This window comes from Thermobia domestica, chromosome 2 (genome assembly GCF_964235325.1).
Source record: "Thermobia domestica chromosome 2, izTheDome1.hap1.1, whole genome shotgun sequence".
NCBI classification, from domain to species: domain Eukaryota; kingdom Metazoa; phylum Arthropoda; class Insecta; order Zygentoma; family Lepismatidae; genus Thermobia; species Thermobia domestica.
The window spans coordinates 16,186,044-16,212,167 of NC_137455.1; the positions used below are offsets into that span (position 1 = coordinate 16,186,044).

Consider the following 26,124-nt stretch of genomic DNA (forward strand, 5'->3'; position numbering starts at 1 on the left):
ACATAAAATACATATCGGTTGAAGACTTCATCTTTCAGGAATACATTGATGATGATGATGATGATGATTTGGAGTTTAACGTCCCGTTCAGCAGCGAGGCTATATGAGACGTGAACCTTACTAATTGACGTGGAATCCGAACCACATGAGCTCCCGCCGGGAATCGAACCCGGGTCTCCCATGCCATGGAATACATTGATACCAAAATATATATTCATATGAGGATTCATTTCTAAAGTTTGTGTGTGTGTGTTGTTTCTGGACACCCTTTATACCTACGACAAAGCTCAATAATGATTTCAGGCCAATAATATGTCGCGTGCTATAGGTTGCTGTTCGATATGTAGAAAGCCTATTTTTGTTTTTTCCTGCATTGTTATATTGCTTCACGTTGAGAAAATTAGTTTGAAGTTGTGGAAAAGAAACGATCATTAGGAAAAAAAGAGCTAAACAACATCCAATTTTTTTGTAAACCGTTACAACAAACTGAAAACCCAAACAAAGCTCACTCCAGGGTAAATTTCACGCCGACTAACCCAGAATATTGTGTTTCTACCATCAGAGAACAATATCACGTTATCAAGGAAGACCTGCTTTAATTTGTTTCAATTCACAGGCAAATAAACAAAACAAAACAAAACAAAAAAAGTTCCGTTTTGTATTCTTGTACTAGTAACCTTCATGCAATGTGACCACCATTCTGTGACAATTGCAGTCACGGATGTAAGGGGAGGAAAATTGCTCTTCTATCAGGCATCAGGCAATCGGGGTACAATGTTAGAGCCAAAATGATTTTGCACAGTGAATCAATACTTTCCATTTTAAGTTTTTAGCTTTCCAGAGATTAATTTTGTAGTATATGTGTGCTAACTACATTACAACGGTTTTTAATAAGAAACCTTGGATGTTGGCTGTAAATGAAACACATGTATGATTTAGCAGAAGGAAGATATCTTTAATGTAATAAGAATGTATTTATTACAATCAGTGGTCGAAGTGAGACGGTATGCGGTGGTATGCCATACCGCCTCTGGTTTTTTAGAGATGAAGCCATACCGTCTCTGGTTTTTCAGTGACCAAGATACCGTCACTGGAGAGTAGATTCTAAATACCTTTAATAAATTCTTTGTATATACAGAAATTGACGAATAGCTTTGCTCCTCGCAGATTTTATTTTTTATGTAGAAATAATTTCTAAGTTGACAACACGGACATTTTAATCATTTTTCCTACCTTTTGTTTTTAAAATGAGGTGTCTTCAAAGAAATTCGTCTAGTTTTGATGTGCCATATTGAATTTTCTTGTGTATGTCTGTCGTCTTGCCTTAATGCATATAAATGTCATGATTTGAGCATGGACGGATTTAGGGGTTGTCTGCTGTGGGGGTTGGATCTTCCGGGTGTTTGGATTACCCCTGAGTCGAGTGAGGGCCGGAGAATTTTCCGCAGGAAATTATTAATATAAAAACCCAGTTTTAACGCATTTTCGTGTATAATTCTCTATAATACAACAAAAGTTTTTTTTTTTTCAGTTGTTGGCAGGGGATCAAAGTCTCTCCAATGGTGTGGGATCAAAGTATCCCCTCGTAACTACAGACAAGCTCTCCAATGGTTTTCAGTCATTATATAAATAGAAATGCAATCTTTTAGGCAACATACTCTCACTGTATTTCAACATTTAGATAGCCGGTATGTCGAGTCAAAATCGTAACAAAACATACCGCCTCTGCTTCATCTCCACTTCGAACACTGATTACAATTATGTATCGGAGGTGCTAAAGGTGAATTTACTCTAATCCAGTGTTCGTAATTTGAGGGAAATTTTCCCAATGTAGGGAAATTTCGTCAGTAAATTTAGCAAAAAAGGAAAAAAAGGAATTTTTCGATAAAACGTGAAAATCCAGGGAAATTTTTTAAGCTGGCTGAGTAATGCTTCTTTGTTCTTCAGAAATAAACCAATACAATGACAAGGGTTTGTGTGTGTGTCTGTTCAAAATAGCATAATGTTCACACATTATTGGCTGGGTGTATTTGCATTTTTTGTGAAAAAAAAGCGAAGGAAAACTTTTTAAAAAATAGAAGTAAAAAGCCAATGAATAAAATAAGTGTGCTTGGTACTTCCATTAATATAGCTAAATTAATCTTATCACATAACTTTTGTCATAGGAATTGGACACTTAAGGAGGCAGACTGCTAAATATTTTTGAAAAGCTAACCAAATTTCTTTTGCCCGTTCTTCGTAAATGGAAAGAGATAATGAAATGTAACTTACCACAATAATAGATAATGGTATTCTACATCCGAAAATACGAATCGGAAGTATTATCAGTGTTGCCATCCATAGAAATTACAGTGTGTCCAAAATTTGAATTACCCAAAAATCTAGGTTAAGGCAGCGTGACTAGAAAAATGAACTCAGCGGTAGTTGATTAATTATCATGTTGTCTTGGTTCCTTGTTTACTACTTTTTAAGTCATATTTGTATTTATTTTGTAATAACTTACATAAGTTTTTTTTTTCCAGTTTACATTAGTAGTCTGAAATGGAGGATATGTCTAACGCTACCTAGTGGGTTTATTAGGCTGTATTTTGGATCAGTACGTCCAATGAATACTACTCAATTTGCAATCGAACCACGCGGAAACAAAGCATGTGACTTGAACTTTTGACATTGAGATGTGTCTCGGAGATCTACAGCTCTACTGGAAATTGAGTATGCTATCTTTTATGAAAGTGACTTAGTGAATGTTTAAAGCATCCTCTATATATTCTAATAGTTCTGAAAAAATATGTAAAAAAAAAATGTTATTTCTATATTACTGTTGGATTTCTGGAAACGGAACTTTATAATGTTAGGTTCTTTTCTTACTACATTTGAATTCCACATTTTAATCTGTTCTCCCTTTTCGTTTCCTTCTCTCCTCTTCTCTCTCTCTCTCTCTCTCTCTCTCTCTCTCTCTCTCTCTGTCTCTCTCTCTCTGTCTCTCTCTCTGCCTCATTTCTGAATCTCTGTGTAATAGACATCCGTTGGTTTCAATTTTTCATTGTGTGTTTCAGTTTCTCCCTACATCAACTTATGAATCTTCTTTCGTCTCGGTTTTGTTATTTCATTTTATCAAAACTAATACATGTGCAGTTTGAAATTAGAATTGCGTTCATGTTGTTAGCTAATTTTAGTATGGGAGAGAAGAAAGGAGGAGAGAGAGGGAGTCTCTTTACCTGACACGATTATGGAATAAGAAGGTGTTTATTGGGTGGCCTAACTGCACGGCGTTAGCTGTCGCAATTTCTTTTATCTGGAGTGTACAAAATTTATGCTGTGATTTGTTTTTCTTAATTTCTTCTGGAGCTTATCAGTTAAAACCTTTTCGCATCACGAGAGGTCCACAAAGGGTGTGATATAACGGACAAATCATACTTGCTAGAGTATGTTGCTTAATGATTTGCATATCTTCAAACTTTGGTGAATGAATCACTTTATCTATCTACTTATATATATATATATATATATATATATATATATATATATATATATATATATATATATATATATATATATATATATATATATATATATATATATATATATATATGTATGTTTGTGACTTAATGATTCTTGAGAAACCCGACCTATTTCGATCAAATTTTCAACATAGATGAGGTTCGGATCTGGGATGGTTTTTATTATTTCAATTTGACGGTGCAACTTATGGGAGGGGAAGATATTTAAAAATGATGGACAACGTTTACTATAAGCTTTCAAAAATATATACAAATAATACCGTCAATAATTTTTTTTCGCTCAAAAAAATTGGGGTCTAGCCCCTCCTCCCCCGTCCCGGCTCCAGGTTAGATCCGCCACTGTAGGCAATACTACCTGCATCGGGTTGCGTGACTTTTTTGATAATGCTCTATTAGACCTACTCGTGGTTGGTGACTGTGCTAGTTCAAACCTTTAAAAATTTATTTTTATTTTTCTTGCAAATTCTTGTAATTATTCGAAGGTCTGGTATTAATATTCGAATGAGTTGTTTGTGTCCTTGCGAGCCACGATGGAAGTGAAACATTCGTTGTTTGCTGCCTTTGTGGTTCATAAGATCCGTTCTATCTGACCATAACTACCCTTCAATTTTCTTGTTCACTGTTGTATCATTAAAGATAATTTCGTGGGAGGATATATATATATATATATATATATATATATATATATATATATATATATATATATAATCTTTGATTGCAAGTCGAAAATAGTGACCTTGCCATACTCCTTTACCTTCCAAGGTCGCTTTTGTTGAAAGTGGGGCATTGCCTGAACGAAAACAATGATGCTCAAAAGAAGAATTTTGTTTTCTGCATGTATGTGCAAGTTAGAACAGAGGATGAGCCAATCACAGAGAACTTACTGGCGTCGAGGGCCGTGTGAGACAATGTATAACACTTTCATAACGGCATAAAACTGTTATAACGGTAATTAAAATATTATTTACTAAGGAAAGGCAGAAAAATCTATTTATTTTATCATTTTATTGGGAATTTCGGTTCTTCATGTTCTAAACTAGTCTCAATATTTCGTGGTACACTGGATGTTCCAGCGCGGGTGGTATTTTCCAAGTTGGATATCAGTTATCTAGGAAATGCTTTCGATTCAATTTAAGATTATGTAAGAAGTACATTTTCAATAACATAAGACGGGCTGGATTAAAGGGTTCAGTGGGCACAAGGACTGACCCATGGGCCGGCTGTTGCATATGGCAGCTGTATATTCAGTTATTCATAATACGATTGAGCAGCGCAGCGGTAATAATTGTTGAGAGATACATTGTGTTCAGAAGTCATATAGAGGAAGAAATGAAATCTTTAAGTTTTACGTCCCACGGTTATACCGGTTGGGCTAAAGGAGACGGTGATGATGAGAGATGAGTGAAATGGTGGAATGAAGAAAGTGGGAGGAAACGGGAGAACCCCGAGAAAACCCACGAGCACAGTGTTTGTCCACCACAAAGTCCACACGGCGCGAACTAGGATCGAACCAGGGACTCCAAGCACCGGAGATGAACGCTCTACCACTGAGCCACCGCGCTCCCTCATATAGAGGAAGATGTGTAGACTCTAATGCTCTACCATCACGCATTAGACGAAGTAAATGGTTATTTGTTGTAAAGAACAAAGTTAGTTCCTAAACTCTCTTTTGGTAGAATTCACAAAGAACTATATGCCAAGGCTAATAGCGAGGTCCTCTAATCCAGTGGTTCTCAACCTGATTCCTGTCACGACCCCCATTTTATCACATCCTCTTACCAGCGACTCCCTTTATAATTTCTGGTTTGTAATAAGCTCGTGTGGATTTTTAATATACCTATTGCGGAGATCTCACGATATCCATCTATTTCTATTATAATAGTAGACTCCGGATACAGTAACTTCCCTTAAAGCGAATGAATTAAAACCAAATTTATTCAGTTCATTCATGTTACAAATATCAAATCCGATCCGTCATACTATTCCAAAATGGACGCCGTTTGAAAAAATAGTAACTTCTAATTGTGGTTAAAAAACTTGGATAGTTGTTAAAAAAGTTATTGAGTATTTTAAATGACTTGACAATGTGCGTCACGAAAATTGAACTGGACATTACCGCATTAGTGAAATCACTCCATGCTCAGGTATCTCATTAGCTTTCAGTTTTAATTGTATTTTAATTTGCAGGTTTCGTTGCATTTGTATTTTTCTGGTATTTCAATAAGTAGTTCTCATTGGTTTCATATCGTACCTCTTTCATTTAAAATGGTTTTTAAACAACTCTACACTTGTTAAAAGTGTTTAGTAGGTCTTTTTCTTTTGTTCTTAACAGTATGTATAAAAATAGAAAAATATGCCTATCAGAACAGAATTCAAAATAATATTTAAAAATATTTTCCGGTATTTAGATTTCTAATTATATTTATCTCTTCCGCTTATCTTCGCGGAGGGGTCGTGACCTCTGGGTTCAGAAACCCTGCTCTAATTCAACTGCCCTGAAGACGAAATAATGCCGTGGAGAACGGCCTATAATGTGAAGACTAAATCCTGCATGGTGATTTGTAGAGCATCCAACTGCCAGTGTTAGTAGTTTGTGAAAAATTTCCCTTAATTTAGGGAAGTTTCATAAGTAAATTTAGAAAAAAAGAAAAAGGGGAATTTTTCGATAAAACGTGAAAATTCAGGGAAATTCTCTGTCAGACCTATAGCTAACCGTCTGTCTAGACAGGAGACAGGGTTGCTTGTAACAAGGTTATTTATTTATTTATTTATTTATTTTAATTAATTGAGTAAGAATTTTAGGAAAACCAAAAATGGATCAAAAGATTGCGATCTTGGTCAATAATTAGTTTTTGGATCAGGGGCCACAAAATTTTTGAACGGCTCCTAAATCGAGTTTTCGTATCTTTTACGGAATAAGCATATCACAATGAGTTAACGGAAAGTTCGGGTTTGGCTAATCTATATGTAGTTCTCGAGATATAAGGCCTATAAGAATTGGTTTTGTTGAAATATATTGGATCTTTTGATCCAATAAGATCAAAGAAAATAATAATTTTGAAAAAATGGACCAATGCTTACAAAATTCTGCTGTACCGTATTGATATCATCAGGTCACGGGTCACGAAGTTTTCTGAATGTCCAGAATTGACATTTAAAAAAAAGTTTAGTTTGGAAGAAGTATGGAAAATAAGCAAATTAGAAGATTTCATGTAACTCTGGAATAGGATCAAACAAGAGAAATTTAGAATAGTTTGAGTATGCTATAAAGGCCTTATCAGATGATACCTAGGACGTTTAATTCTTGTCCTTAAATCTCGCTGCGTTCTTTAATTATTTATTTACTACTATTTCGTAGGTAGTATCTGGTTTAATTCTTTTATTGTTTTTACGAGGCACGTTCGTAAAGCACATTCCGATTGGTTACTGTGCGTGAAGTAGTGTTTTGTCAGCGCTACCATTTTGCACAGACGCGTAGATCAGTCTGCATCCAGCCGTAGTAGAGTGAAGGTTGTCTGATCACTAGTTCCATTTTTGTAGCGCCTCAAAATGCGTGCTGCAATAGAAAACCCCGCCAAGTGCGAGGTGCGAGACGTTTTCTTACGGCAAAACAATATTTAGTAGCAATTAAAGAACTTTGTGCCCTGTATGGACCAAGTGTGATGATGAAGGAATTCGTGAATGAATCCGTTCATTTAAAAGTGGACGAACAAACATTCATGACGAAGAGAGGAGCAGCAGGCCATCAGTGGTCACTGATTAACTCCTTCAGAAAATGGATGGAAAAGTTTCGTGAAAATTGACGTTTCACAATTTCGGAGCTAGGCGATGAATTTCCACAAATTTCCAGGATTATGTTATATGACGTAATGACACAGAAGTTAGGCTATAGGAAGTACTGGTTCAAGGCACAGATGGAAAATTTTTTATGCTGATAGAATTTCTAAGCTAGTACAGAGATATGATAAATGCTTGAATATTTATGTAAAGTATGCTGAAAAACAGAGCGAAAATGTAGTTTTCAGACGTATATAATACATTCTTCTTATTTACTTTTTTTTTTTCTTTTTTAACCAATCGGACGTTACTTTCCGAATTGCTCTCGTCATTTGTTTCTTAAAATTCAATAGTATTATGGCGAAGATTGTAAATAATGTGATTTGCAAGTTGGAAATACTTACGGAAAACTTGCTTTCAAATACAAGCAGTGCAAAGATTTTACATACAGAGTGGAAGAAGCTAAGTGGAATGCAAGTCACGTCATGTATGAGTCTGCTGGCTGAGTCGTAACGAGCTGTTATTCCATGCATGGAGCTTGGGACATGGCAACCTCAGGATAATGTTTATGGTTCATAAACCTCAATTTCATCTCCTTCTGTGGTCAGATTTAACAAAGGGTCTCAAGTACTTTGCCTGGTCATAAGAAGAGAACGTTCTACGATCTTCGATACATTCAGTTGAGTACGGAAGTGGCTATTGTAGACAGAGAAAATGAACTAAATGTGTTCTTGATTTGTTTGCAAATCATCTGTGTTTGTATGCTAATATTTTCCACATGTTTAAAGTTAACTTCGGGTGAAATCTACGACGAAATATTTTGCGAATTCTGGGTCCTTATCTTATCGATTTCTGTCAATAGAACGCAAAATTAACGTTTTGGTTTGCGATATTCGCTACTACATATTGATTTTGTGAATTTGTGGTATGACATCAGTAACACAAATTCTGCATTTTGCTATCATCCATCCTCTTCCTTTTTTTTTTTTTTTTTTCATATACAATTCTTAAACAATTTTGTGCGTTGCGGCGCGATCTACAGATTTTGCGAAAATTGATATGAAATGAGGCCACAGGATGCCACATTCTCACTGTGAACTTACAAAGTATTTCATGAAATATTAGACAAAACTAGGTCTACGGTTTAATACATTCATTTCTAACAGGTATCTTGTATAACACAAGAACGAGCATTTACAATCTGATAAATGACAGAGAAAAAAATGAAATCTTTCAGTTTAACGTCACACGATTATCCCCTTTAGGCTAAGAGAGACTGATGATTGATGATTAAGGCAAATGAATGATGATGGAAGAATTGGTGGAATAAGAAAGTGGGAGGAAACGGGAGTACCCTGAAATAACCCACGGACACGATGTTGTCCACCACAAACTTAAATAGCCGGTCATCGAACCAGGAACCCCACGCACCAGTGGTAAATGGCAGAGAGAAACATTAGAACAAGAGAAGGGGAAATGAAGTGTAGCATGGTCCGAAAGTCTTGTCGCCTCGCGTGTCCCAGCTTGATTAGTGATCCGAAAGCATCAGTATCGGTACCATCATTGTCGCGGCACAATATGATGCGTCGCTATATCCTGTCTGAAAGTTTCCGCAACATGGTCGGCGTGATTTTATTGAACACCTCACTTACAGCTTGGTTTAAATCGTCAGTTATCTAGTATCGCTGTTTCGAGACATCTGCTTAACTATTCTCCACACGGAATTGTTGCACAACGTCAGATCTAGGCTCTTGGGAGACCACTCAACCGATGCTAGCATATTTATGATCATCACCATATTCACCTCTGGGGTAGCACATCATCCAAGAATTCCCAGACAAGGAGAGCGTAGTGGGCTGGAGCTCCATCCTGTTGGGGCCAATTGTCAGCAGCGATGCTGTCTTTGGTGTTCTGGTATAAGCCAAGCCGCAATATTTGGCGGTAAGAATGTTGTACCGTCAAAAATATGTCTCTATGAGGTGCCTATTAAACATTCAAGCTCATATCATAACATGGGGGGGGGGGTTGTAACTTTACATAATAATGGGTTTTCCTTGCTGCAGAAAAACACCCCTATAATGACAAGATTGATATATTGCACATTCGTCTGAGAAGAAAGCTTTGCCCCGCTATGGGAACGTGGCAAATACATTGAATAGATTTGAAAAATCTTCATGTCTTCGTCGCATGTCATCACTCAATTCATTTACGAATAATGGTCTAAAAGATTTTAATTCTAGATATTTCTTTATGTGTGCCAGCATAATCGTTCACATGATCTTTTCCGCAGTGATTTTTGAGAGATCTCATCACAGAATCTGCCACTGTTGCATATGCCTTGTTTTGATGGTGGACGTGTCCTCTTCTTATCCAAAATGGAACGAGTTCGGAAGAGCTTCTCTTGCCATCGTAGTGTCGTTTGCTTCGGCGGAGTTTCTTCATTGAATCATGCTGCAAAGTCCCGTTGCATATCTTTCATAATTTTCCTAGTGCGGTCTGTAGACTTTCATGAGCCCATGCACTTGGCAGAACACGTTCTTCCATACCGTAGGTACTTGTGTCAACCATCTGAAAAGAGATTGGAGAATAAATGGACATACATACAAAGAAAAAGGGATTAGCAAGACTTTCGGACCGTACTGTAGAAGAATAAGCAAGTGTTATGGAAGGGGTGTTTCGGGTTTTCATTCTTCTTGAGCAAAGTAAGAAACATATGAGATTGATTGCATGAACCCACTTCGATGAAATTCTGCGTACATCACTGAGTGTTGGCAGTGTACATGTAGTCATGAATCTACGAATAGTACGCCTGTAAAACTACAGAGTGGCCCAAAAGTAGGTATACACCCCTACATTGATCAAGCATAACATTCTAGCTTATAGGTTTATTTGCTTCGGCTGTTCCGAGCTTAAGATATAAGTAAAAAGACATTAAGAAGAAATATTAAAGAAACTAAGTCTATCTTATGGATAACAATAAGAAATGATATAAATAGAAATGAATTTATCAGTACGGGACTGTATACCTACTTTTGGGCCACCCTGTATTGACAACGCTCTCGAGAGCATTGTTTGCATGTCAGCAGTGCTTTTCCTGAACGAACACCAGCTTTCATGTCTGCTTCTTTTCTGTGTAGTTTACACGGAATGGGAGCAGCAAACTGTGAAACACAGGGCATTCAATTGAAAGTGAATGGTTTAAGGTATGATTCGAACCACTATTCCTCGTTTTTGTATCAGTAGCAAGTATACCTACCGGGAAATGAACCCTGGACTCTGCACACGTAAAAAAAAAAAAAAGATGCTGTTACATTATTCATAGGAATTTCGATTACTTTTTTTAAAAAAAGTAAGAGGTTATGGCATTGGGATCCTAAAATCCAGAATTTTATAACTAAATAGTTTAGAGTTTATCTTATTTATTGCTGTTCTAATTAAATGTATTTTAATAATAATATAATTGTTTTCTTTGTAGATGTGTGGAGGATTCCAAATATGCGCTCGACGATTGTGACGTAAGTTTTCAAACCTTTTATTTAATATTATTTCATGTTTTTCTATTCCCTTACTATTTTTTATCGTTATCTTTTCGTACAGTAAATCTAGATTAACTTTAACGCCCATAAATATTAACTTAGCAGATAGTATCACTGTGTGGCCACGTAAGAGAGCTGACTAATTTAATAGGCTTTACGCCCTGAAAATTAACGATTAATTTACGTTGTTGCACTCGTAAATTCTATGTTTATTAGAAAATTCTGTTTATTATTATTATTATTATTATTATTATTATTATTATTATTATTATTATTATTATTATTATTATTATTATTATTATTATAAAAAGGTGGGGATTTTACAAAAGTTTGCAGGGAACACTCCGAAAATAAAACAGGAATACAATTACTCAGATAATGAACAGTTCGATTGCAAGAATTGCACCTTGATATCTCTTACCGTTTTGGCTCTACGGAAATCAGTATTGAAACCAGACATAGTAGTAAATTTCAGCCACTTCCAGTTTTAGTAGAATGTCGCGAGGTAAGACAATATGCACACTGAAGTGATTACAAAAATCCCCTTACAATTTTTGTTCTATGGTGATAATTATTGAAACCGGAAGTGGTTGTTTCGAACCACTTCCGATTTGAATATAGAGATAAAGAAGAAGAAGGAACCTATTCTTGAGACAATGAATCGATTGCAAAAATTGAATTTCGATTTCTCTTACCGTTTTTGCTCTGTGGATATCAATATTAAAACCGGAAGTAATGTTAAATTTGAACCACTTCTGTTTTCGGTAGAGTTTTTAGAATAGTCATGGTAGTTTGTCTTGAGACGCTGAATCGTTTCCGAAAAATCGCTACTTGTTATCTGTTACCATTTTTGTTCTATCGCAATAAACGTTGAAACCGGAAATGAGTAATTGGAACCACTTCCGGTTTGGATAGAGAGCTAACGGAGGAGATAGGATGGGCGGACAAAGTAGTTTTATAAGACTTCCCAACGTTATGCATAGCATAGTTTGGAAGTCTAGTCTCATAAGTAGCCCTACTCCCGAAGCAACACCAAGGTTGTTCAGAGCAGAGCACCGCCGCGTGGTGTCGCTGCTGTCGATTAATAGTGAACAAACAAATAATTTATGAGATTTTGTAATTGTTATCACTGTTGCACTTTCGTATGCGTGAGTGAGTGAATATACCACACTAATTATAATATTAAAGTAGTTTCAAATACATAATTAAGTTAGAATTGAATTGTGGTATATGTAGCTTTTCGTTTGTTAAAACATTGGGTTCATTAGCAAATCGGTAGTTAATATCCGCCGAAGGCGGCGAAAGCTTCGGGATAGGAAGCCCAGGGACTTTTTCGTGGTGTAATATAATGGCTTAATTACAAGATTATCTTCTCTTACATACATTGATATACCTCATTATTTTATACAAAAATATTCACTGCTCATCCAATAATGTGTTGGCCCCATTGGTTGAGAGCTTTTCCTTTTGACTGTCTCTTTTGTGTCGTTGCCGAAAGAATTGTATCCTTTCGCTCTCTTTTAATTTGTCCTTTATTCTTTCGTCTCTGTAACCATGTATCTATTATCGTTTCTTCTTTTGCCGTGCATTACTTAATGTAACATGTATATATGAGAATAATAACTTTTTTATTATTATTATTATTATTCTGCTTTCGAATAGGCACTTAGGTCCAATTATGCTTAGTACAAAACTCGTTCGTACGTACGTAGCAGAGCGGCTCTGAGGCTGCAGAAGGAAAACCATTATATGGAGATAGAAGAGCAAAGGCTTTAATAACGAGTTCTGAGAACACTTGTATTTTTTTTTTTTTTTTAAATATACTCTCTTTCAAGAGCCCATCTTTGTGATTAGATTTTGTGCGCGAAACAAGGAAAAAAAAAAGAAGAAGAAGAAGCTTTCTCTTCTGTGGTTTTCTCCAGCTCTTCCAGTTTTGGCTGCCATTTTCCTACTTATTACGTTATGCGCTATAATGGAATATCAATACGAAGAGAAATGGAGAAATTACGGGTTATGCGGCTAATTAAACCCCACTTCAACTAATATGTTCGTCAGCTTATGTAATCTTGTTCAGTAGTTTCAAATAGGGACATAGAATTATAATTAATGGGTTTTATTAACAGAGCAAAATGATTTTGTTTCATGTAACGTTCAGTATTGGATAATAATACATTTTGCGGAAACCATTAAAATGTCTATTCTAGGAGAATGAATATATACATAATACTAAAACGACTAATGTATAACATTAATTTCAACGCTCATTTTGCATTATTATTATTATTATTATTATTATTATTATTATTATTATTATTATTATTATTATTATTAGTAGTAGTAGTAGTAGTAGTAGTAGTTGTTGTTGTTGTTGTTGTCTTGAAGGACTTTGAAACGCAATCTTCGGGTTCGATTCCCGGCGGAAGCTCATGTGGTTCGAATCCCACGTCGAGAGCCTGACATACTGAAAATAATGCAAAATTTACCATTTTTTATTTTGCTTGTTTTTCATAAGTGAAAAGAGATAATGAAGTGCAACTTACCACAATCAAAGATAATGTTATTCTACAACAGAAAATATGAACCTGAAGAATTGTAGTGCTGCCATCCATAGATATTACAGTGTTGTTAGAATAGCATTTCCCCCCAAAATCTAAGTTACGGCAGCGACTAGAGGAACGAACTCAACTGCATTTGATTACGAATCATGTTGTTTTGGTATCCTGTGAAACTACTTTTTAAATAACATTATTATTTAATTTTAATAACTGTATGTTAAAACTATTTTGTTTATTACAAACTAAATACAACTATTATTTAAAAAGTAGTGTCTTGTGGGCAGTACTAGTTCACTTAAGTATTACATCTCATAAACATTGTTTTAATATTACAGGTTACATGAATAATGTTACAAAAACTGTAACTTCATTTAAAGTAATTATACGAACATAACATTTCGAGACGGGACGAGAAAAGCTTTTTCTGTAATAGAATCGAGACATGAAAATTTGTGAGACGAGGAAACTCTCGTCTCCCCTCGTCTCGTGGGCAGAAGAGAAGCGGGTAGAGCCTATCTATTTGAACTGTGCCCCTTCTGGCGCTACTGTCGGTGTGTGTTTTCCCATACCTCCCTCGAAAGGGGAGGGACAAGTTGCTGTAGCAGAGATCCTTCAATTGTTAGATACGGAAGCGTTGCCACATTGAATTATTTCACAGACTTCGCTGTGCTCTGTCTTGTTAGCCATTCTAAGTAGCCTATGATCTTCACTCTTCAAGACCAAACGACTGAATGGCAAATTGACAACACAGCTGACGTCATTCACTTCTTTTCTCTAAGCAAAGGGAGGGTTTCCTCCGTCAGAGAGCGGCGGGGGTGGGGCCGAAGTATAGTTCGCATATTTTCCGAGGGCACAGGCGGAATAGACAGCTCTAGGCACTTGCCTACCCAAAAAATTTGAAAAATATATAAACGCTAAAGGATACGATACAAAGCAGGGGCGGATCCAGGACCGACTTCTGGGGGGGCGGTGGGTTGTCATACTGCTACTTTTAAGGGCTCCAAACTTTGGGATGTGTTTTATTTATATGTATAAAATAAAAAAGTTTCCTTTTCAGGAGGGGGGCGATTGCGCCGATCGCCCCCCTGGATCCGCTCTTGATACAGAGTAAACATATTTTCCACTATTTATATTAATGGTAGATAATTATTTAACAAATAGCATCAAGCACTACTGTAAAAGTAATTTTCTACTGTCTAAAGCAATCAAATGTGTATATATGGATTCATAAGCAAGGAGCGGACCTACCCAAAATTAAAATAATGTAGCCGCCCTTGGTGGCAGCACTAAATAAATTCCTAAAAATATGAATGAAAAGCGCATACTGCATATTCTCGTTCACAGACAATACACTTTCATTCTTTTTTAAAATATATTTTTCCCTCGTTCTTTTGAAGAAAGAGAAAATAAACGTGTTGTGTCCAAAGCAAGGTTTTGTTGAAATACGAAGATACGAGATGTTTCGTAGATAGCATTCATACAAGTGACACTCGTGTATGTGGAAGAATGAAAAGATTTATTTGTTTGTCTTTTGTTTGAAAGGAGAACTAACAAAATGGCGGATGATTTATGCTCGTTGTTGGTTGGGCCACATGAGGATGCTGACTGCATATTTTATCACTGTGTCAACAGGGCAATGGGAGATAGATTAGAATAATAGAACGAGCGACTACAAAATGGAAGAACGAATAATGAAAATGCTAGGAATAAAAATTGCCTGAAACGTATTACTGAAAAGGCATTTGAGTGCTTTTCTTTTTTTCTTTCTTGAATAGCGTCCAAAGCTGTGTTGTAAGCCCTGCTCAATGTAGTTCCAGTAAAAAAAAAAAAAAAAAAAAAAAAAAAAAAAAAGTAAGCACTAAAAGTTAGCACTATTCACTTAAAATTGCAAGTGGTAATTACTGTTAGAAATGTGTCTCTTTTAGGAGAAATCTAACAGCAATATAATATTCTATCTGGATCGTTCAATATACAAGTTTTCCTAAGCTGTATAATATTTATTTTTTAAGATACATTTGCAAACTATGCCTACATGTGTAGGTGAGTCCTTCCTCACCTCTCCATATAACCTCCATTGAGACTCAGGCATATGTCTCTGACCGTTGTACTCTACTTGTTGATTGCATTGGGAAGAAATTTGTTGTATTGTTGTACAGTATATAACATTCTTATTCGTACACATTGTTTTTTCAAACAAAATATTTAATTTCTCCGTTGAACTAAAATATTGTGCTAGGTAATTGTCACATTTCGATAAATTAGGGCTTCACAAACTGAAAATCATAGAAAAATTAATTCGTTACAAATTAAATATTAATTAATAAAAACAAACAATGAGAGAAGCCCTGTTTTCGTACAACTTTTCTATTCGTACACGGGGTATTATACCATAAAGAAATAAAAGAAGAAAACACAAACTTGGTAAGTCTAATATTTTGTGGCATATCCCTTTGCCTTAATTACTGCTAGGCACCGTCTCTTCATGGAATTTACAAGAGTTTTGCACTTTTCGGGGGTTATTTTATTCCACTCAGCTTCCACAACACGTTTAAGTTCCTCTTTTGATTTCACACTATGTTTACGAACCTGACTTTTCAAATTTGCCCACAAATGTTCAATAGGATTTAAATCGGGGCTTTGGGGCGGAGTTTGCAGCAATTTTGGTACGTTCCAAATCAACCAAGACATGCAAAGTCTAGCCTTATGTTTACTGTCATTGTCTTGTTGAAATCTGTAGACAGGGAGCATACCCATTTTTTGCGCACTCTGCTTGACATTGTTCTTTAATATGTCACAATATACATTAGCATCCATAATGCCATCAATAAACTGGATGGTGCCAACTCCCTTCGATGACATACAGGCCCAAACCATTAGTGACCCACCACCATGTTTAACTGTGGGGAGTGTGTTCATATTATTATTCTCTGTATTTGGTTTTCTCCATACTCTACGTACCCCATCTGACCCAAAAAGGTTTATTTTCGTCTCATCGGACCATATAACACTATCCCAAAATTCTTGATCACTATCACGATGTTCTTTTGCAAATGCAAGGCGCTTCTTGCGATTCTCCTTACTTACATACGGCCTCTTTCGCGCTATTCGACCATGATACCCATGTTTCCACAACACACGCCGGACAGTTTGGTCACACATCTGCTTCCCGGACACATTTTCCACTAATGGACGTAGTTCGGGGACACTTAATTTGGGATTTTTTCGAACACTTTGAAGAATGAAACGTTCTTCGCGTGCTTTTAATTTACGTTCCTTTGGTTTCCTCGGTAAATTCCTCGTTGAACCGTGCTCTCTGAATTTTTGTACTATGTACTGCACAGTGGAGTGTGATCTATGAACGGCACGTGCTATTTGACGTAAAGAATTTCCTCTCAGTGCTAAGTTTATAATTACCTCTTTTAGGTCGGAACTCAGCTCCTTCTGCTTACCCATTTTGATCCGTGGTGTTCGAAGTAAAGCACGCGCTGCACCTACAACTACACAAGAGTCACCTACACCACCCACTCTGCTTCAATACAAAACGAAGAATACTCGTGAATGATAGTATTATTTACGATTAACAAGACACGTCATATTAATGTACGAATAGAAATGTTGCATGAAAATGTGTTTTTTTCCTTTAATTATTACTATTGGATAGTTTTTAAAACTACTTTGGATTGGTTTTTAAATTGAAATGTATGAGCAAAACCCCTTTTACTCATATACACATAGTAGATATAAAAATTATAAACATAAAGTAGATATATGTTACATTTTTTCTCGAAAATTCAGGTGTACGAATAAGAATGTTATAAACTGTATGAAGCATACTTCGTTTGTAGTATGGGGTGCTTATGAACTTCATGGCGTGATTTTATTTATTTCGGAAAATTAGCAATTGGAAGTTTTTTTCTGTTGGTATCGTTATTGTGGCTGAAGAACAAATGGTCTTCAGGACTGTATTTTCTGTTAGGCTGTGACATCGTGATCGTTCGTGGGGCGCCTAAGAGTACGGTTACACCGAAATTTTTCTGTTTTATCCTTCCCTGTTCTTCTTTGAACGGAACGGAAAAATGAAAACAAACACATTATTTTAGATGAAACCTGGTGATGCCATATCTGAATCAAGCTTCATATCTTCGTTCCTGCTTCGAAAAACAAACATTTTTTTTTTCAATGGACGATAAAATGGACAACGCATTGTAGCGTCTCACACATAAACGCGTGCCATTTCTGTTGTTATGTTTAAAACAGGGCTGCAGGTGCTCCCTTACTGCAAAGGTACTGTTGCAGTAGAGAATTCTTTAAACGTTTTTTTTTTCTGTCAAACATGATTTTGCGAGGAAAATTGATCGCTAAACTTGGCATAAACACTCTGTTCTATGAAGGATGAAGAGTCATTCCAGTTAGGAAAATTGAAAAGGGAAGAATAAAATAGGAAATTTTCAGTATAACGTACCCTAAGGTTTGAGCAGCGACCAAAATGTCCGGGTTCGAAATACATTCTGCGGATCTATGGACCAAAGAACTAACTATGCGGGACAAAACATTAAATTACATGTGATATTAATCCTGTGTAAATCTTATCATATATACTGTATTTACTTGTTATTTATTTACAAGTATTATATTTTATTTATTTATTTATTTATTTTAACAACAACACAACAGGCGTCCTGCCCATTTACAGTGTTTGTTTACATATATGATAAAATATTATTTTTACAGAAGAAAAACATACAGAAATTTTTATTGTTTCATTAATTAACTCAGCTCATCATACTACAAATTGTGTTCCTAAACATTTTTTCAGACATATTGAATATGTCTATCATTTCACACTTTTCTTCAATATTATTGTAGTGAGAGCTCATTCTCCATAAAGGGGATTTATACAGGATGTCAGTGCGTGCTTTCTTACAGTACATGGTACAACTATTGCTTAACCTCGTTCTAGACGTCGGAACATGCAGAAATATATTAGAACTTAGTTCTATGCAATTAATTTTATTATTTATTATTTTATGTAGAAAAACTAAATCATTAACATACCTACGTTGCTCTAATGTCGGTATATTGAAATTGTTTGTTAGTTCTGGGTATGATATGTATGCTGGGTACATTCCAGTTTTTTTATACATTAGTAATCTCAAAAACTTACACTGCACTCTTTCAATCATCTGGATATATCTTCCATTATGAGGAGTCCAAATAACAGAAGCGTATTCCAGTTGGGATCTGATATACGAATAATATAGTTTTAAAATTGTCATGTGGCTACGGAAGTCTCTACTTACACGACAAACAAATCCAAGACTCTTATAAGCATTATTTGCAATAGTTTCAATGTGATTTGCGAAAGTCAGTTTTGGGTCGAAGGTAACACCAAGGTCTTTAACAGTTTCCGGCCTACAAAGATTTATACCGTCAATAGTATAATCATAATTTATGTATTTTCCTTTTCTAGTAAATGTAATAGCTTTACATTTAGTTATGTTTAGGCTAAATTTATTCAAGTGGCACCAGTGTTTTACATTTTCCAAGTCTTCCTGGAGGTTTTTACAGTCTTCAAGTGATTTAATTTGAGCATATAATTTTAAGTCATCTGCAAAGAGTAAAGTATGCGATTTCTTGATGTGCTTAGTTATGTCATTGATAGTGATGAGGAATAATAAAGGTCCAAGGTTTGATCCTTGCGGTACTCCCGATGTAGCATTAAAATTGTTCGAGATATGACCTTTGTAAGCTACAGATTGTTTACGATCCCGTAAGTATGATGTGAAAAGTGCTAATGCTTGCTTAGAAAGATTCATAAGAGCTAGTTTTTCAAGCAAAATGTCGTGGTTAACTAAATCGAACGCTTTCTGAAAGTCTGTATATATTACATCCACCTGCCCTCCTTTGTCTAGTTCTGAAGCTATAAAGTTTGTTATAATTGCCAAATTAGTTGAAGTGGATCTATTCTTGAGAAATCCGTGTTGGTATACAGAGATACTGGATCTAACATGATTAAGTAAACGATTGTGTATTATATATTCATAAATTTTTGCAAATGGGGATAGAATTGCAATTGGTCTAAAGCTTTCTATATTTTTAGCATTGCTAGTTTTTGGAATAGGACATATCAAGCTTTCTTTCCATCGGTCTGGAAAAACATTATATTTTACGGACATGTTTAATAGTATATGTATAGGATGTTTTATGATATCAATAGTTCCCTTTATTATGTAAGGTGGGATAGCATCAGGGCCACACGCTGTTCTAGATTTCAACCTTTTAATGGCATGTTCTATTTCTGATATTGTTATTTCAGTGATTTGGAAAATATCGAGTAATATACTTCTAGGTTCGTGTGACATTAGAGCATCAGTGTTATAACTCACAGGTTCATGATTGTAAACAGACTTAAAATAATGTGCAAAAGCCTCCGCAATATCCCTGTTACACTGTAGACTTTTACCATTATACATAAGGGGGCCATTAGTCAAATGCCTTGTTTTATTTTTGATAAAATTCCAAAAGTTTGTTGGATCATCTGCTATGCAATTCTCGGAGTTAGCTACGAATTCTTTGTATGCTTTCGCAATTTTTGTCTTTACCTCCGTCCTTAAACTACAGAATTTATCACGGTAATATGTATTATTGTCTATTGTGTTCTTCCACTTTTTGTGATAGTACGATTTTTGTTTGATTTTTCGAATTATTTCTGAGTTAAACCAGACAGGAAAGCTTTTATTACTGGGATTCTTTTTAGCTGGAATGCATTGTTTAAATACGTCGTCAATTAATTGATAAAAAGTTTCTACAGCTTTATTTACGTCATTTAAATATGAAAGGCAATTCCAATTAACTTTTGAAAGTTCTAAATACAATTTATGATAATTGGCTTTTCTGAAATTAAAACCAGATGATCTATTGTTTACTTTTTGTTTCGGAAAACGTTTAACTGAAAGCGCTATAATTAAGGGGGGATGGTGATTGTCTATAGGTACCAATGGTGAATTTTCTCGGTTTACTTCAATTTCGCATGCATTCGAGAGTACTAGGTCCAGTGTACGGTTATTGGTATTTTGTATATTATTATACATAGTTAAATTATAGAGTGACAGGAAATTGAGGAGGCTTTTACATTTAGTTGAGGAATGAGTGAAGTCAAACATAGAATTGCTAATTTCCGGGAGGTTGAAGTCCCCAATACAGAGAATAGAGCTACCCACTGGGCAATTACTTTCAATGAATTGATAGAAGTTTTCGTAAGTGCTTATTTTCGATTCTGGCCCTATATACAAAGCACAAATATACACAACTAATGATTTATTTATAAATTTGATTAGAATACATTCAAATCCTGCATCATATGAATTAACAAACTGAACATTGAAATCTGAATGTATTGCTATTATTACACCCCCTCCCTTTGATGTCCCAAATAGTTTCAAGTTCCTGTCTTGACGAAATACCGTGTATCTGTCATCAAAATATTCAGAATTATAGTAACCCTCACACAACCAACTTTCAACAGCTATAATAATATCATAGTTAGAAGATAAAACATTAGTATAAAATATTTCACTTTTACATCGTAAGCTACGACAATTCTGGAAATATATTTGCAAGTTAGTTCTACCTATTTGTGTTAACGTGTCACTGACCTTCTTTTTTAAACATTCTGGTACATGCATATTTTTATCTATTATCTTACTTACAGGTGGAGAGTCCTTGATACACATTTTTCATTTGACTGGGTTTGTCACAATAAGTTGGTTCTTGGACGAAGAGGGGGAAGATAAACTCTTCTTCCTGCTACCTGTGGCGCCTTCAGAACTCAGCTGTTGGATTTCTTTAGCCCCGGGCTGTTCAGGTGGCACACTATCGCTTTGGAATGCAGTCATTGTTGTTTGCTGCTGGTCTCTTTCTTTCAAGTCCCAAAGGGTGAATCTCTTCCCATCTATGAATAAAAACCGAAATTGCATATACGCGAAGCTTCCTTTCCTTCTAGCCTCATCTAGGTAAAATTGAAGTTGCTTCCGTTCGTCACGCACCTTATTTGAGTAATCCTGGTCGACGTATATTTTAGTGCCTCGAAGTTTGCTCCTATTTTTTAACACAAGTTCCTTCTTTTTATCACTAATAAATTTGCACACAATAGGTCGGTTTCTTCCTGGCGCTTTCCTTCCCACTCTGTGCGTTCGCTGAAGGTCTTCGTCTTGTAGATCAATATGGAGTCTATCCTGTATCACTGTTCTCACTTTGGTTTCGGTTTCTTCCCAAGTTTCCTTTGCACTTTCTTCTATGCCATATATCACTAAGTTTTGTCTTCTTGAATGGTTTTCAAGATAGTCGATTTTGTCTTCTAAATATTTCGCATATTCTCGTAAATCACTCACTTCACTAGACATGTTTTTTAACTGTAATTCAACGTTGTTGAACCTACTTGTTAGTTCACATACACTCGTTTTTAATTGTTTTATTTCTACGACAATTTGCTCGTTGGAACTGCGAACATTGTTAAGGATTTCCTTGATATCTGCCAATTCAGATTTGTGAGGGGGCCCTGGATTGCTTTCCACACAACCAATTATAAGCATCGTAACTAGAACCAAACCGTATACAAAATATGCATTTTGGCGTTTGGTACCCCTTTCACACTGTACATCAGAACTGTTTTTCACTAACGCAATAAAAAGGCCTATTCTGGCCCTCCACGCACTTACTGTATCTCCCATGTTACGCATGGTCGCACTCCGGAGCTCGCTGCAAACACGTCTTCACTCTACGAAGGCACTCACCACTCCAAATTTTATTTTTAAGAGGGTATTGTTTTGAATTCTACTTTTTCCCATTCATTGTTGCACCTGTATAATCGCACGGCATCACCACTGTCGCCATTCAATGATTTGACTGAGATGAGGATAATAGTTGATAGTTAAAGTTATTTTCTATTCAAATACATCAGTGGTGGATCTAGAAATGAAAACTGGGGGGCAACCAGCACCCAGACTGTGATAGGTTATCATGAGTTCACTATAAACTAGTGGTTCTCAACCTAATTCCTATCACGACCCTCATTTTATCACATCCTCTTGCCAGCCACCCCCTTATAATTTCTGGTTTGTAATAAGCTTGTGTGGGATTTTTAATATACTTATTGCAGAGATCTCACGATAGCCATTTACTTCTATTGTAGTAGAAGCCATTTCTTGTGTATAGTGGATACAGTAACTTCCCTAAAAGCGAATGGATTAAATCCAAATTTGGTCAGTTCATTAATATTACAAATATCGAATCTGATTCATACTGTTTCAAAATGGAGGCCGTTTGAAAATTTTAAAACTGCATAACTCTTAATTTTGTGTCATTTAAAAGAATTAAGGAATTTCTAATTTTGTTTTTTAAGAAAAAAAAACTTGTACAGTTGTTTAAAAAAGTTATTGAGTATTTTAAATGACTTGATAATGAGCAACACGAAGATTGAACCGTACATTGCCGCACTAGTGAAATCACACCATGTTCAGGTATCTCATTAGCTTTCAATTTTAATTGTATTTCAATATGTAGGTTTTGCTGCATTTGTATTTTTGTGGTATTTCAATATGCAGTTCTCATTAGTTTCATGTCGTACCTCTTTCGTTTAAATTGGTTTTTAAACAACTCTGCATCTGTTGGAACTGTTTAGTAGACTTTTTTTTTTTTTTTTTTGTTTTCTCTTAACAGTATGTATATAAATAAAAAAAATATGCCTATCAGAACAAAATTCAAAATAATATTTAAAAATATTTTCCAGTATTGGGTTCTAATTATATTTATCTCTTCCGCTTATGTTCGCGACCCTCTAGGGATCGCGACCCTCAGGTTGAGATACCCTGCTATAACTTTCAAAAATTTATAAATAATTGCTTCAATTATTTTTGTTACTCAAAAAACTGGGGGCTTAGGCCCTCCGGCCCCGGGCTAGATCCACCACTGAGATGCTTTTTGGTTCAATATCCCCCCTCCCCTCCAAAAATAAAAGAAAAGAAAAGAAAGAAAGATCTTTCATTCGTATGGCTACAAGGCTTTCTCTAAATTGTACAGTATTACCGGTAGAGTAGCACAGGAAGAACTGAAATCCGGAAGTTGAACATATATAATCACAACCGTTAACAATCACTCATATGATTCCATTATGTTCAAATTACAAAATAAGATATTATGTCTGTACGCGCAATGTAAAACAAACATATCCAGACCCACAACATCTGTAAGTTTTCTTTATGTAACGTGTATGGTCTACAATGTATGTGAACATGTGAATTCCTTTGTCAGCAAACAAAACCACGTTAGGCACGCTTTGACAGTGACATTCACGAAATGTGTAGCAAGGTCAGCCTTAAAATGCTTTACAATAAATAATATTGAGAATAGGTTGCTGCGAGGGGACTGTACTTCAACATGCAATGCCATTTATTTATCGCACGAGCATTTTTCAGAGATAGGGAAAGGTGTTTACGTAACAAGTGATGAGAACGTGTTTTTCCACTTTTACCTTAAAGGCCTTTTTCCTTCTTTTCTTTTCTTCTTTCTTGATTTATCCCTGTTAGGCTGATGGAGACATCTCCACTTACAGTAATACGAAATGAAAACCAATCATGCGATTGTTTTCCACGAATCACAACAGAAGAATAAGTGGAACACAATTATCGATATAATGTAAGCTATAAATAGATTTTCTTCTGAATTCTGTTGTACCATTCTAATAACTATAAATGTACATGCTATTTTCTCGAGAATCTGAGAAATTTATGGACGATAAATAATTATACAGAGTTAGCATAAACGATTCATTCGTTTTGAAAAGGCCATATTTTCAAAAGTATTACACGCACACATGAAAGATATATAAAAAGAACCACAAACTCATCAGGTTTGTACTGTGTGTCAACACGAGTCCATTATCTTTCCGATCGGATGTAGAAGTATGCAGTGGGATAGTACAAGGTTAGTACCTGTCGGAAATGGAAGAAAAGCAAGAAATAAGTTTTTGTGTGCTTGAATATGTGATGTTCGTCTGTTAACGCGCTTTCAGAAGACAGCATGGAAAAGAACCGCCATGTAAACAAAGCATTTTACGGTGATATCGGCAATTCAAGGACACTTGTTGCTTGTGTAAAGGGAAAAGCACCTGGCCTCCTAGATATCCTGATTTAACGCCCTGCGACTTCTTCCTGTTGGAGTACGTTAAGAACCTTGTATACTTTTAAAAATATAGCCTTTTCAAAATGAATAAATCATTTATGCTAGCCCTGTACTATGAATTGAAGTCGTAACTATAGTACCCGTGACAAGTTGTGAAGCCTGGGCTCTAGAACTGCTTTCCTTCATGTGTGATGCATCGGAAGAATTCGATACAATTCATGGAGCTGTCTTCCGAACACATACTTGAGATAAAGTGATACAACGGAAGTGCACCGACAACGTTGCCATACTTAAAAGACATGGCGAACGAGCGATAGAAAACCAATAGTACTTAAAGAACTATAACACGAACACTAACAATTATTCGATTTAAACTGTAACAATAACAATAGCAAAAATATTAAACAATTACGGCAACAATAGCAACAAAAATAAACAAGACGAAACTTAGCGGGAATCCGACAACACTTCATCCTCAGGAAATGTTCTCCGTATAGCACGAGAGACTACATTGCCAAATTTTAAGAGTAGGGGTTGACGATCGGGACAAACCCTCGCATTCTATTAAGTGCTTAAATTGGTAAATCTAGGTCAAACTTCACGACTCCTTGCGATCACTACAGTGTGTCTTACACTTACTACAGAAGAGTTGCTACAAGTTAAGGCTAGTATAAAAAAGATAACATCTTAATTTTATAGCCATTTATTGTAAATCAATGCAAGCCCCGATTCTTCAGGTGTCTTCAAAGAACTCAAGGCAACAAGTGTCGCATTTTAAATGTGCATTCAGTTCTTTAAAAAAAAAAAAACGGATTTTCTTAAGAATATAATCCCTCAACAAGTACAAAGCTAGAGGTTCAGCATTCCACATAAGCATTTATTTCTAAAAGGTCCATATTCTCTAAAGAAACTTAAGCCTTCAAAGAATGCAAAGCTACAACTTTCCCATTTCTAATATGGACTCAGTTCCATTGTATAAGCTCCTTACTCCCTAAAGAATATACCCTTCAGCGAATGCAAAGGTACAAATATCACAGAAAAAATATACATTCAGTTCTAATAACTGTATACCTTATAAAGAATCTAATCCTTCAACGAATGCAGAGCTACACATCCATGCATTCCATTCTCACAGCTATAGACAGCCCAAAGATTATAACCCTTCAATGAATGCAGAGCTACAGATTCTGACAGCTCTAGACTTTGTAAAGAATCTAATCCAGAATGAATGCAGAGCTGCAAATCCAAGCACTCCATTCTGACAGCTGTAGACTTCATAAAAAATCTAATCCCTCAACAAATGCAGATCTACAGATCCAAGCACTCAATCCTGATAGCTCTTCATTTTGTAAAGGATCTAATTCTTCATTGAATACAGAGCTCAGATCCATGCACTCAGTTCTGACAGATGTAGACTTTGTAAAGAATCTAATTCTTCAACGAATGCAAAGCTACAGATTCTGGCAGCTCTAGACATTGTGAAGAATCTAATTCTTCAATGAATGCAGAGCTACAGATCCATGCACTGAATTCTGATAGCTCTAGACTTTGTAAACA

General features: G+C 35.7%; 1 protein-coding gene across 1 annotated transcript in view; it reads left to right on the forward strand.

Annotated features, from left to right (window-relative positions):
* LOC145670701 (uncharacterized) overlaps positions 1-26,124 on the forward strand; it is a 546,590-nt gene that overhangs the window by 111,234 nt on the left and 409,232 nt on the right. The window contains exon 2 of the mRNA XM_081739486.1: positions 10,774-10,813. The gene's annotated coding sequence lies outside the window, so the exon portion shown is untranslated. The remainder of the gene's footprint in view (positions 1-10,773; positions 10,814-26,124) is intronic.